Source organism: Miscanthus floridulus, chromosome 18 (genome assembly GCF_019320115.1).
Source record: "Miscanthus floridulus cultivar M001 chromosome 18, ASM1932011v1, whole genome shotgun sequence".
Taxonomy (NCBI): domain Eukaryota; kingdom Viridiplantae; phylum Streptophyta; class Magnoliopsida; order Poales; family Poaceae; genus Miscanthus; species Miscanthus floridulus.
In genome coordinates this window covers 73,869,750-73,880,830 of record NC_089597.1, presented here as the reverse complement: position 1 = coordinate 73,880,830, position 11,081 = coordinate 73,869,750, and the positions used below count along the sequence as shown (strand labels likewise).

The window sequence follows — 11,081 nt, the reverse complement described above, 5'->3', positions numbered from 1 at the left end:
AGGAGACGTTAGTATCTAGGCGGACAAGGAGGCACAAGGTGCACCAGACAAGACGAGAAGGCAACACAGGGAGGAGTTGAAAGTGCGTGTGCTTAACAACACGAAAACATGTAGAGGTGGCTTGTTGGCTCTTGTTGTTGGTGGCGCTGTCCGGTTGCCGGTGACGACTGTATAACCAAACCCAAATTATGTAGCATATCTTGAGTAGAAGTTCCTCACATGAACTTATCTTAATCTGTTGCCAATTTATAGACTGAATAGTGAAATACAAATAAGCGCTTACTTTGTACTATATGAGTAATACTCTATATAATAACTAGGGAATTGTGTTGCAGCTACAAGACGACCTCGAATTGCACCATGGACGACGCCGTCTTGCTGCCGATGAAGCGCTCCGATTGCGCCTTCCGCAGCTTGCTCTGGGCGGGCTCAACCGGCGGGGACTCCGCCATCTCAGGGCTGCTGGAGCTCTGCTCCTCCGGGATGGACGTGAGCGCGCCGGAACAGGGCGACCCCGTTCCGTCGTCGCCCGTCCGGTAGCGCGCGCCCCGCGCCCCGGTGGCTGGGAACAGCCGCTGCCGGAGCACCTTGGAGAAGAGCCTCCGGAGCAGCGCGGGCAGGCGCCTGATCCTCCTGTGTTGCCTTGCCTGCTGCTGATGGTGCTGTGCCTGTGCGTCGGCGGCGGTGGGCGGCGGCGACGTTGTGGCGACGCTGGCGGTGAGGTGCGGCATGGAGAGCGAGCAGCTGCTGGCGAGTACAGCGGCGTCGACCTGGCGCTTGAAGGCGGTGAGCTCGTAAGACTGTACTAGTCGTAGAGCACGCTGCCGCAGTCCCACACGAGGAGCGGGCCGCGGCTACTTTCGTCCGGCGTCGCCTCGTGATCGGCCGTCGCCATCTTTATAGCTTTCCCTACTAGCTACTATCTTTTTGCATCGATCGAAGGAGCAAGAAAAATATGATGAGAGGAGACAGGGGAAGGGGATAGGAACGAAGACGTAGCTAGCTAGGCGCAGTGACAGGGACAGCGAAAGACCAAAAGTGGAAGAGCTTTTACAGGTGGGTGCAGGTGACGAACATGAACATCGGGAGGGTGGTGGAGCTTGTGATCGACGGGGATATATGCAGGATCAAAGCCAGCGAAGGTCACGGCTCACACGCCTTCCCTTCCGATTTGATTATTGTGAGCAAAGCTCTGCAAAGGTGAGGGTTGGTCGACGAAAATCTATTTGTGAGCAGGAAATACATTATGCGCAGATAGCACAAGATACACTTTGATGAGCACACGTAGCAAACCAATTTCCAATTTAACGCATAATACATCCGAACAAATTTAGTTAGTTATGACATGTGTACGCGTATATAGTACTATCGTTAGATTCATAGGTCTATCTCAAGAAAGTACTTTTTACATCACACGAAACAAGAAACATGTGCCGCATCCATTATTTCAAAGTTTAGGTACATCAGAATTAACAAGTCAAACCTCATAAATTTTGATCAACAATTATTCAACTTATATGCATGCTTATTATTCCCCATCTCAAAATAATGAACTTCTAGATAAAATATATTTCTACAATATATACTTATTTGGTATCATATAGTTGTTGATCTTTTTCTATATAAAGTTAGTCAAATTTAGATAGTTTGACTTAGGAGAACACTAGAAATTGATTTAGGGTGTGTTTAGATCCATTAACACTAAAAATTAGCTAGCTAATAGCTAACAACCGCTATTTTTTAGCTAGCTAATTTTTAGCAAGAGGTCGTTTGGATCCACCTGCTAATAGGTGATTGAACAGTGAGTTGAAGGTGCATATGAACTATTAGCACCTATTAGCAACTCCAAACTAGCTAATGAAACTAACGGTTAGTAGCCCCTAGTTAATAATTAGCAGATTTATTTGCAGGTCCGTTTGAATCCACTAATACTAATTTTAGCTAGTAATTTTTAGTGCTAATGGCTCCAAACAAACCTTTAATTTAGACAAAGGGGTAGATAAAAGTTATATTAATTAACTCATATTCTACACATATTTTATATAAAAACTTGATTTGGTAGTAACTAACAATGCCTTCGATGAGTAAGATGGTCCAAAACACTTCTTAAGGCCTTATCAATTCTAATAGGCTTTTTTCTTGTGTGCTTAGGATATGCACATAAATAAATAAAAAACTTATTTCTTATTGCAAGCAGTGAGTTTCAGAGTGTGTGCTTATCACTTACAAGTAGGGATGAAAACGGATCGGATACGGACGGATATCACCGATATTACATTTGTTTTCATATTTCTATCTAGATTCGGATTCGAATACGGATAGTGTCAACTATGTCGGATAGAATACGATTGGATATCGACATCATAAATATGCGATTTGAGTATTCGGATACGGATAAGGTATCGGATGTTGGATATCCGGACTCGGATACGGACAGATCTCAACCCCTCTAAACAGATTCGGTTTCGAATACGGTCGGAAAATATCCGTACCGTTTTCATCCCTACTTACAAGTTACAATCAGAATTCGTGTCGTTTGACCATTACCTATGGAATATGTATGAGGCCATGAGCTGATCAAGTGGTTTGACCGGTTCTGCTCACTAGTGGAGGTTGTATGTATGAGCTCCACATATTTCCAAATGTTTAATTTTAAAGATGGGCTTCTTGTTCACGTTACATGAAACAATAATAACTTTTTTTAGATAAAGGATAGTTTATATCCGGCTTCATCTATCATGAGGTAGAATCAGGCTAATTATTACAAGGTTCGACCCAACAGTGAGCACACAACTTACACAGTTCACAAGCTTACAGCCAAACGTTGAAAACACAAAGCGTGAAGTAAAGCCTTGACTAAGAAAGACCGATAAATCTATTTGAGAACGACCCATTGGAACTAAAGAAATGCAAGGCTGATGTCTCCAAAAGCCGCCCAGCAGATGACAGCTGGTCCCGTAGATCATCACGCTGCTACAGTCTTGCCCATTGCCACAGCCAATGAGTTCCTCTGAAGAGTACCTGCAAAAAAAATTCCGGTCTACATTTGTCAAAAACCACTTTATTTCTTGTTATCCAAATTGTCCAACATAAAGCCGATGCTGTTGTTAGTAACAATGTGTAACACCCTAAAATTTGCCTCTTTTGGAAAAATAGGTTTAAAATAATTTAATTCTGTATTTTGTGCTCATGAAATGTAGAAATAAATAAATTTCTCATGAATTTAAAATTTATCATAAAGTAGTAACATGTATGTGCATTCATGCCGCTGCATATTATTTTGTGAATGTTTGGTATTGATAAAAATTTCAAAGAGAATTGAAATTTGAATTGGAATTGGTTTTGAAAATATGTTTTAGGAAATAGAAAAGGAGTTTTATTATTTCTCTTCCCCCTTCTCTGTTTTCGGCCCGCAGGCCTTTTCTCCCCTGCTAGCCCAGCTCTCCTTTTTCTCCTCCCTTGCGCACTGCGCCAGCCCAGCAAGGTGCCGGCCCACTCGGGCGGGCTGGCAACTGCCTCGGCCGCTCGGCCCAGCAAGCCCTGCCAGCCCAACTCGGGCGCAACCACCGCGCCTTCCCTGCGTTTCAGTCGATGACCGCCTAGCCCCACGTGCCAGCGCCGTCCTCCTCCCGCTCGCCCCGCGCCCGGTCCAACGGGTCACGCCGCAACCGCCGTTCCACTCCGCGTCGTGGGAGCGCCCTCCCGAGCGCCCGGCCTCTACAAAAAGGAGCCGAGACCCCCCGTCACCGCTCCCTCTGTTGCCCCGCTCTTTTCTTCGCGCTCGCCATGCACGGAAGCCGCAACTGCAGCGCCGGGATCCGCCATCAGCCGAGCTCGAAACCACCGCGAAGCCGCCATCCTCGAGCCATCTCCGACCTTGTGTTTCCCCGTGGTGAGAACCCCCTTGCTCCCCTCTGGTTTCCCGTGCAGTTACTTTCTCGTTTCATGGCTTCTAGCGCCCTAGCCGCGTGCGCCGACGACCTCCGCATCGCCGGCCATGGCGACCGCCTGCCTCGGCCCTCTTCTTAGGCCGCCGCATCAGCCTTGGCGAGATCCCCTTCACCCTCTCGTTCCCCCGATGCTTTCGGTTGCGCCAACCGTGGCCCGAGGCCCGAGATATCCGCTCGCCGGTGAGGTCCTTGCCGCCGTCCATGGCTCGACCGCACCGGAGCTACTATGCCGGCCGCCGGTGCCCCTTTCTCTCTCCCTCCCATCTGTTCCGAGCCATCCGTTCTTGATCCAATGGCCACCGTTGGCTGATACCCCTTCGCAGGTGATTTTGCTAAAGAACCCCCTGTTTTCGGCTTAATTGTACCCGCAGTCCATAGCGCAAATTCCCGAGTACGCTTTCTTCTTTTGAAAACGTAAACTAAACTGTTTTAGTCTAAAGTACGTTTTCAGTATTTACAGAAATGCCATTTGTACTGTTTTGCTTATAAAAACTTCGTTTTAGCTCCGAATTGATCAGTTCAAATTGCGTTAGTTTCATAATTTCATAATCTACGTGTTAGTACTACTGTTAATCATGTTTGCAACTTTTAAATGTTGAGGTTAGCTTTAGTGAAATAAATTGCTATAGGAAATCCCGTTTAAATCATAACTTTCGCGTTTTAGCTCCGTTTTTCGTGAACTTCGCGTTGACGTGATCATAGCGAGACGTAGATTATTTTCATAAACATTTTATCATTTTTCTATACTATTGGTGTACTGTTCTAACTATAGGATTGTTTGCTTTGCATGAATGCCTGTGGAATGTTGTATGTTGCCGTGTTTGTCGCGTTCAGACGGTGAGGAGAACGTTGGAGATCAAGAGTTCTTCGACGACTAGCAGGACTAGCAAGAGTTTGTGAACCAAGGCAAGTATAGCATGGGCCTACCTTGATGTCCTATTCACTTTAATCATTTACTCATGTGCATGTGTCTAATTTTGATAACCATAAGGACATTCTAGTCGTTTGATGACCTGTTCCCTTGACTCCTATGGGTTAATTGCATATGGGTAGATTGCTAGTGCTCTAACTGAACATGATCTATATGATGGTGAATGGTTCTATGGAACTAAAAGTATAACATGATTTATAACAACTGATCCATAGGGCGAAGGTGCAAATGACTTTTGATCATGTTGCTCCTAGCCCTCTATAATGACTTATCTATCGGCAAAAGCTGGGACTGCCAGTGCAACCGGGAGAGTCGTATGGCTCTGACTTTAGCTCAGTAATAGGACCTTTTCTAGCTTGTTAGAGGTTACCTTTATGGCGCAAAAGGGGCTTGCCACGTTGGGTATAGGGCTGCCTCTGTTCCTATGTGTATAGCCGCGATGGATATGTGCCATAGGAAAGGGGGGTTCCTACATCTGCCTACCGAGGAAACCTAGCGGCCCTAACTTGTTAGAGAAACATATGAAATGGCTTCATAGTGTACCCTGCCCGCTCACCTTTGTAGTGACATGGGAGTAATTAACCCGGGCATATGGGAATCACGACTCGCGGTGAATGTGCACCACCTCTGCAGAGGGTTACAAACTATTATAACAGCCGTGCTCATGGTCACGAGCGGCCCAGAAAACTCACAGAATAATTAGATACTCATTGTGGTTCATTTATGATGGTTTACGATGATAATATGATGCAAATAATTCTGATATCTGATTATGTGGGTTTAAATGGGAGCTTAAGCATAACTTGATGATAATTGGTAATAAAATTTTGACTTACTAAAAGTGCTAACTGCAGTAAACCAGTGTCGTCCTTTTTTAGTTACATAACCCCATGTTATCTTGTTAAGTACGGGAAGTACTTACACTTGTTTATTTTCTTTATTTAGATAAAAATCCCGGATGGGTAACAGATGACAACGGTATGGGGAATTTCCTAAGGATTATTAGGCTTGTGGTCAACCAGTTGACCTTCCCTGTGATGGTGTTCCACATGAGAGAGTTATCTTTTATTTTCCGTTGTGATGTATAAGACTAAGTATTGTTATTATCATGATGTAAGTTATACTGTGATGATACTCTCTTATAATTTGTCAGCTTGTGTGTGTGATTGATCCCTGGGCACACATGAGTTAGTGCATTCAATTTTATCCTTAAAATTGGGTGTGACAAATTGGTATCAGAGCAGTGTTGACTGTAGGACGCAAGCTTAATAGAAACTAGTCGTTTTAAGGTTTAGATGTTGCTACAAAAACCCTCACTCTATGTACCTTGATATTTTCTTCTCTACTATATTTCTACCCTTATCATTCATCTCTACCTTGGTGCTTATTTTGAAGACTTTGATCTTATCTTCACCCCTTGATTTGATATGCTTTTAGAACTATCCCTCATCACCTTCTTGTGTAATCTGAAGAAGAGTCTTAGGAATGTTACCCCTAGTATAATAAGGGCGATAGTATCGCAAGTTGAGTCAATGATTGAGTTGTGCATCTTTATTGATTGTTGAATTGTCATTATGCTTAAGATTGTTTTGAATCGTTGTAATGATTGCAATGATCTTGTTGGGTGTTTCCATAATTTTATTTAGTTATAGGCCTAAGGCATAAGGATTAATGAAATAAATAGTCGGGTTTTGGTTTTCTTCTATTTTCCCTATCCTGTCTTTTCGGAGCAGTCTGCATTCTTCGGCTTATGTCTCTGAATTTGGATGACAAAAAAATCATGAGAAAATTCTGGACAATAGTAGACTTCAATATCTTTCTCTGAGCGAAAGAATCACCTTTATAGCTATTTTGGTTATGGAGATACGAAAATCACAAGGCGATGCATTTGGAACCTAGAACAGTTTCTGTTGTGTACCCTTTTCGACCAAATTATCTATAGAATTTGGAAAAGTGTTCTATAAAGAAGTTGTGGAGAATTTTATAAGCTTTCGAACGGTATAAGCTACAACTTCATTGGCTTAACAGAATGAGAGTTACAGCCAGTTTTACGACGCTGCTGTTTTCCATCTCGCGAAGAATTCTAGATTTCTTGTTCTTGCCTATATACAAGAGTATCAATGTGATGACAGAACATCTTGATATTAGTTAGCTCATCTAGAAGGAGATGCAAGCTATACTTTGGTGTCCCCTAGTTTATCTTTTCTTAAGGGGGGTAGCCAAGCTGAAGTGTCCTACGTTCTTGTTTGCGCAGCGGAAGCGTGGTGGTACCCTAAAGATGTGAAAGTAGTTTAGAGTCTCAATGAGGTTTGATTAAAAATTCAAGGGAAGTTTATCCAAGATCATCAAGATTTTGGTAGAGCTACCGGAAAAGTTTTCAAGTTAGTTTCGATCAAGAAACTTTAGCTAAGTGTTTGAAGGAGTCCAGGAAGAGGTTGAAGTAAAACCTAAGTATTAGCTTGGTCAGATCCGGACGAGAGCTTCATATCTACAAGGATGCACCTTGTCAAGGTGTGGGATGTGTCCTTATGCAAAAAGGAAAAGGTAGTACCTTGCTCATTAAGTCAATTAAGGAAGCGTGAGTTGAACTACCTAACATGCATCTGGAGTTATCCACTAGTGAGCATGGAAGTAATATCTTCTTGGAAGTAAAAGTGACATCTAAGAGGATCATGAGAATCTACAGAACATCTTCACCAAGTTGGTCTTGAGCTTGTGATATCTTCGTTGGAATGAGAATGATTATGACTTGGAAAATTGCTATCACCTGGAGAAGTAGCCTATCAGTTGGAACTGCCTGAGAGTTTGTCAGGTGTACACGATGGGTTTCATATTTCTCAATTAAAGAAGTGTTTGCGAGTACCAGAAGAGCAGATTCTTTTTGAAGAACTTGCTGTTAAGGAAGATCTCACATATGAAGAGTATCCGATAAAGATGTTACAGACGGCAGAAAGAGTTCCAAGGAGCCGAGTTATAAAAATGTGCAAGGTACAATGGAATCGGTATACAGAGGATGAGACTACTTAGGAAAAAGAAGAGGATTTGCGGAAAGACTTACCCACAACTGTTTGAGTAAGCAATCATCCGAATCTCAACAACGAGATTCATCTTAAGGGGGTAGAATTGTAACACCCTAAAATTTGCCTCTTTTGGAAAATAGGTTTAAAATGATTTAATTCTGTATTTTGTGCTCATGAAATGTAGAAATAAATAAATTTCTCATGAATTTAAAATTTATCATAAAGTACTAACATGTATGTGCATTCATGCCGCTGCATATTATTTTGTGAATGTTTGGTATTGATCAAAAATTTGAAAGAGAATTGAAATATGAATTGGAATTGGTTTTGAAAATATGTTTTAGGAAATAGAAAAGGAGTTTTATTATTTCTCTTCCCCTTCTCTGTTTTCGGCCCGCAGGTCTTTTCTCCCCGCTAGCCCAGCTCTCCTTTTTCTCCTCCCTTGCGCACCGCGCCAGCCCAGCAAGGCGCCGGCCCACTCGGGCAGGCTGGCAACTGCCTCGGCCGCTCGGCCCAGCAAGCCCCGCCAGCCCAACTCGGGCACAACCGCCGCGCCTTCCCTGCGTTTCAGTCGATGACCGCCTGGCCCCACGTGCCAGCGCCGTCCTCCTCCTCCCGCTGGCCCCACGCCCGGTCCAATGGGTCACGCCGCAACCACCGCTCCACTCCGCGTCGTGGGAGCGCCCTCCCGAGCGCCCGGCCTCTACAAAAAGGAGCTGAGACCCCCCGTCACCGCTCCCTCTATTGCCCCGCTCTTTTCTTTGCGTTCGCCGTGCACGGAAGCTGCAACTGCAGCGCCGGAATCCGCCATCCACCGAGCTCGAAACCATGGCGCGGTCGCCGTCCCCGAGCCATCTCCGACCTTGTTTTCCCCGTGGTGAGAACCCCCTTGCACCCCTCTTGTTTCCCGTGCAGTTACTTTCTCGTTTCATGGCTTCTAGCGCCCTAGCCACATGCGTCGACGACTTCCGCATTGCTAGCCATGGCGACCGCCGCCTCGGCCCTCTTCTCTGGCCGCCGCATCGGCCTTGGCGAGATCCCCTTCACCCTCTTGTTCCCCCAGTGCTTTCGGTTGCGCCAACCATGGCCCGAGGCTTGAGATATTCGCTCGCCGGCAAGGTCCTTGCCGCCGTCCATGGCTCAGCCGCACCGGAGCTACTGTGCCGGCCGCCGGTGCCCCTTTCTCTTTCCCTCCCATCTGTTTCGAGCCATCCGTTCTTGATCCAACGGCAACCGTTGACTGATACCCCTTCGCGGGTGGTTTTGCTAAAGAACCCCCCCTGTTTTCGCTTAATTGTACCCGCAGTCCATAGCGCAAATTCCCGAGTACGCTTTCTTCTTTTGAAAATGTAAACTAAACTGTTTTAGTCCAAAGTACGTTTTCAGTATTTACAGAAATGCCATTTGTACTATTTTGCTTATAAAAACTTCGTTTTAGCTCCGAATTGATCCGTTCAAATTATGTTAGTTTCGTAATTTCGTAATCTACGTGTTAGTACTACTGTTAATCATGTTTGCAACTTTTAAATGTTGAGGTTAGCTTTAGTGAAATAAATTGCTATAGGAAATCCCGTTTAAATCATAACTTTCGCGTTTTAGCTCTGTTTTTCGTGAACTTCGCGTTGACGTAATCGTAGCGAGACGTAGATTATTTTCATAAACATTTTATCTTGTTTTCTATACTATTGTGTACTATTCTAACTGTAGGATTGTTTGCTTTGCATGAATGCCTGTAGAATGTTATATGTTGCCGTGTTTGTCGCGTTCAGACGGTGAGTTGAACGTTGGAGATCAAGAGTTCTTCGATGACCAGCAGGACCAGCAAGAGTTTGTGAACCAAGGCAAGTATAGCATGGGCCTACCTTGATGTCCTATTCACTTTAATCATTTACTCATGCGCATGTGTCTAATTTTGATAACCATAAGGACATTCTAGTCGTTTGATGACCTGTTCCCTTGACTCCTATGGGTTAATTGCATATGGGTAGATTGCTAGTGCTCTAACTGAACATGATCTATATGATGGTGAATGGTTCTATGGAACTAAAAGTATAACATGATTTATAACAACTGATCCATAGGGCGAAGGTGCAAATGACTTTTGATCATGTTGCTCCTGGCCCTCCATAAGGACTTATCTGTCGGCAAAAGCTAGGACTGACAGTGCAACCAGGGAGAGTCATATGGCTCTGACTTTAGCTCAGTAATAGGACCTTTTCTAGCTTGTTAGAGGTTACCTTTATGGCGCAAAAGGGGCTTGCCACGTTGGGTATAGGGCTGCCTCTATTCCTATGTGTATAGCCACTGATGGATATGTGCCATAGGAAAGGGGGGTTCCTACATCTGCCTACCGAGGAAACCTAGCGGCCCTAACTTGTTAGAGAAACCTATGAAATGGCTTCATAGTGTACCCTGCCCGCTCACCTTGGCAAGTGACATGGGAGTAATTAACCCGGGCATATGGGAATCACGACTCATGGTGAATGTGCACCACCTCTGCAGAGGGTTACAAACTATTATAATAGCCAAGCTCACGGTCATGAGCGGCCTAGAAAACTCACAGAATAATTGGATACTCATTGTGGTTCATTTATGATGGTTTACGATGATAGTATGATGCAAATAATTCTGATATCTGATTATGTGGGTTTAAATGGGAGCTCAAGCATAACTTGATGATAATTGGTAATAAAATTCTAACTTACTAAAAGTGCTAACTGCAGTAAACCAGTGTTGTCCTTTTTGAGCTACATAACCCCAGTGTTATCTTGTTAAGTATGGGAAGTACTTACGCTTGTTTATTTTCTTTATTTGGATAAAAATCCTAGATGGGTAATAGATGACAACGGGTATGGGGAATTTCCTGAGGATTATTAGGCTTGTGGTCAACCAGTTGACCTTCCCTATGATGGTGTTCCACGTGAGAGAGTTATCTTTTATTTTCCACTGTGACGTATAAGACTAAGTATTGTTATTATCGTGATGTAAGATACACTGTGATGATACTCTCTTATAATTTGTCAGCTTGTGTGTGTGATTGATCCCTAGGGCACACATGAGTTAGTGCATTCAATTTTATCCTTAAAATTGGGTGTGACACAATGAATTGTGAATAGTACCACCAACTTTAGACCAATTAACAAATAAATCATCTATGCTGAGGGGAGGTGATATCCCAAA

The 11,081-nt window shown here is 44.0% G+C and overlaps 1 pseudogene; it reads right to left on the bottom strand.

The window, feature by feature from the left end:
- Window positions 1-225: 225 nt before the first annotated feature.
- LOC136522531 (uncharacterized) lies at window positions 226-1,264 on the bottom strand (annotated as a pseudogene).
- Between the last annotated feature and the right edge of the window lie 9,817 nt (window positions 1,265-11,081).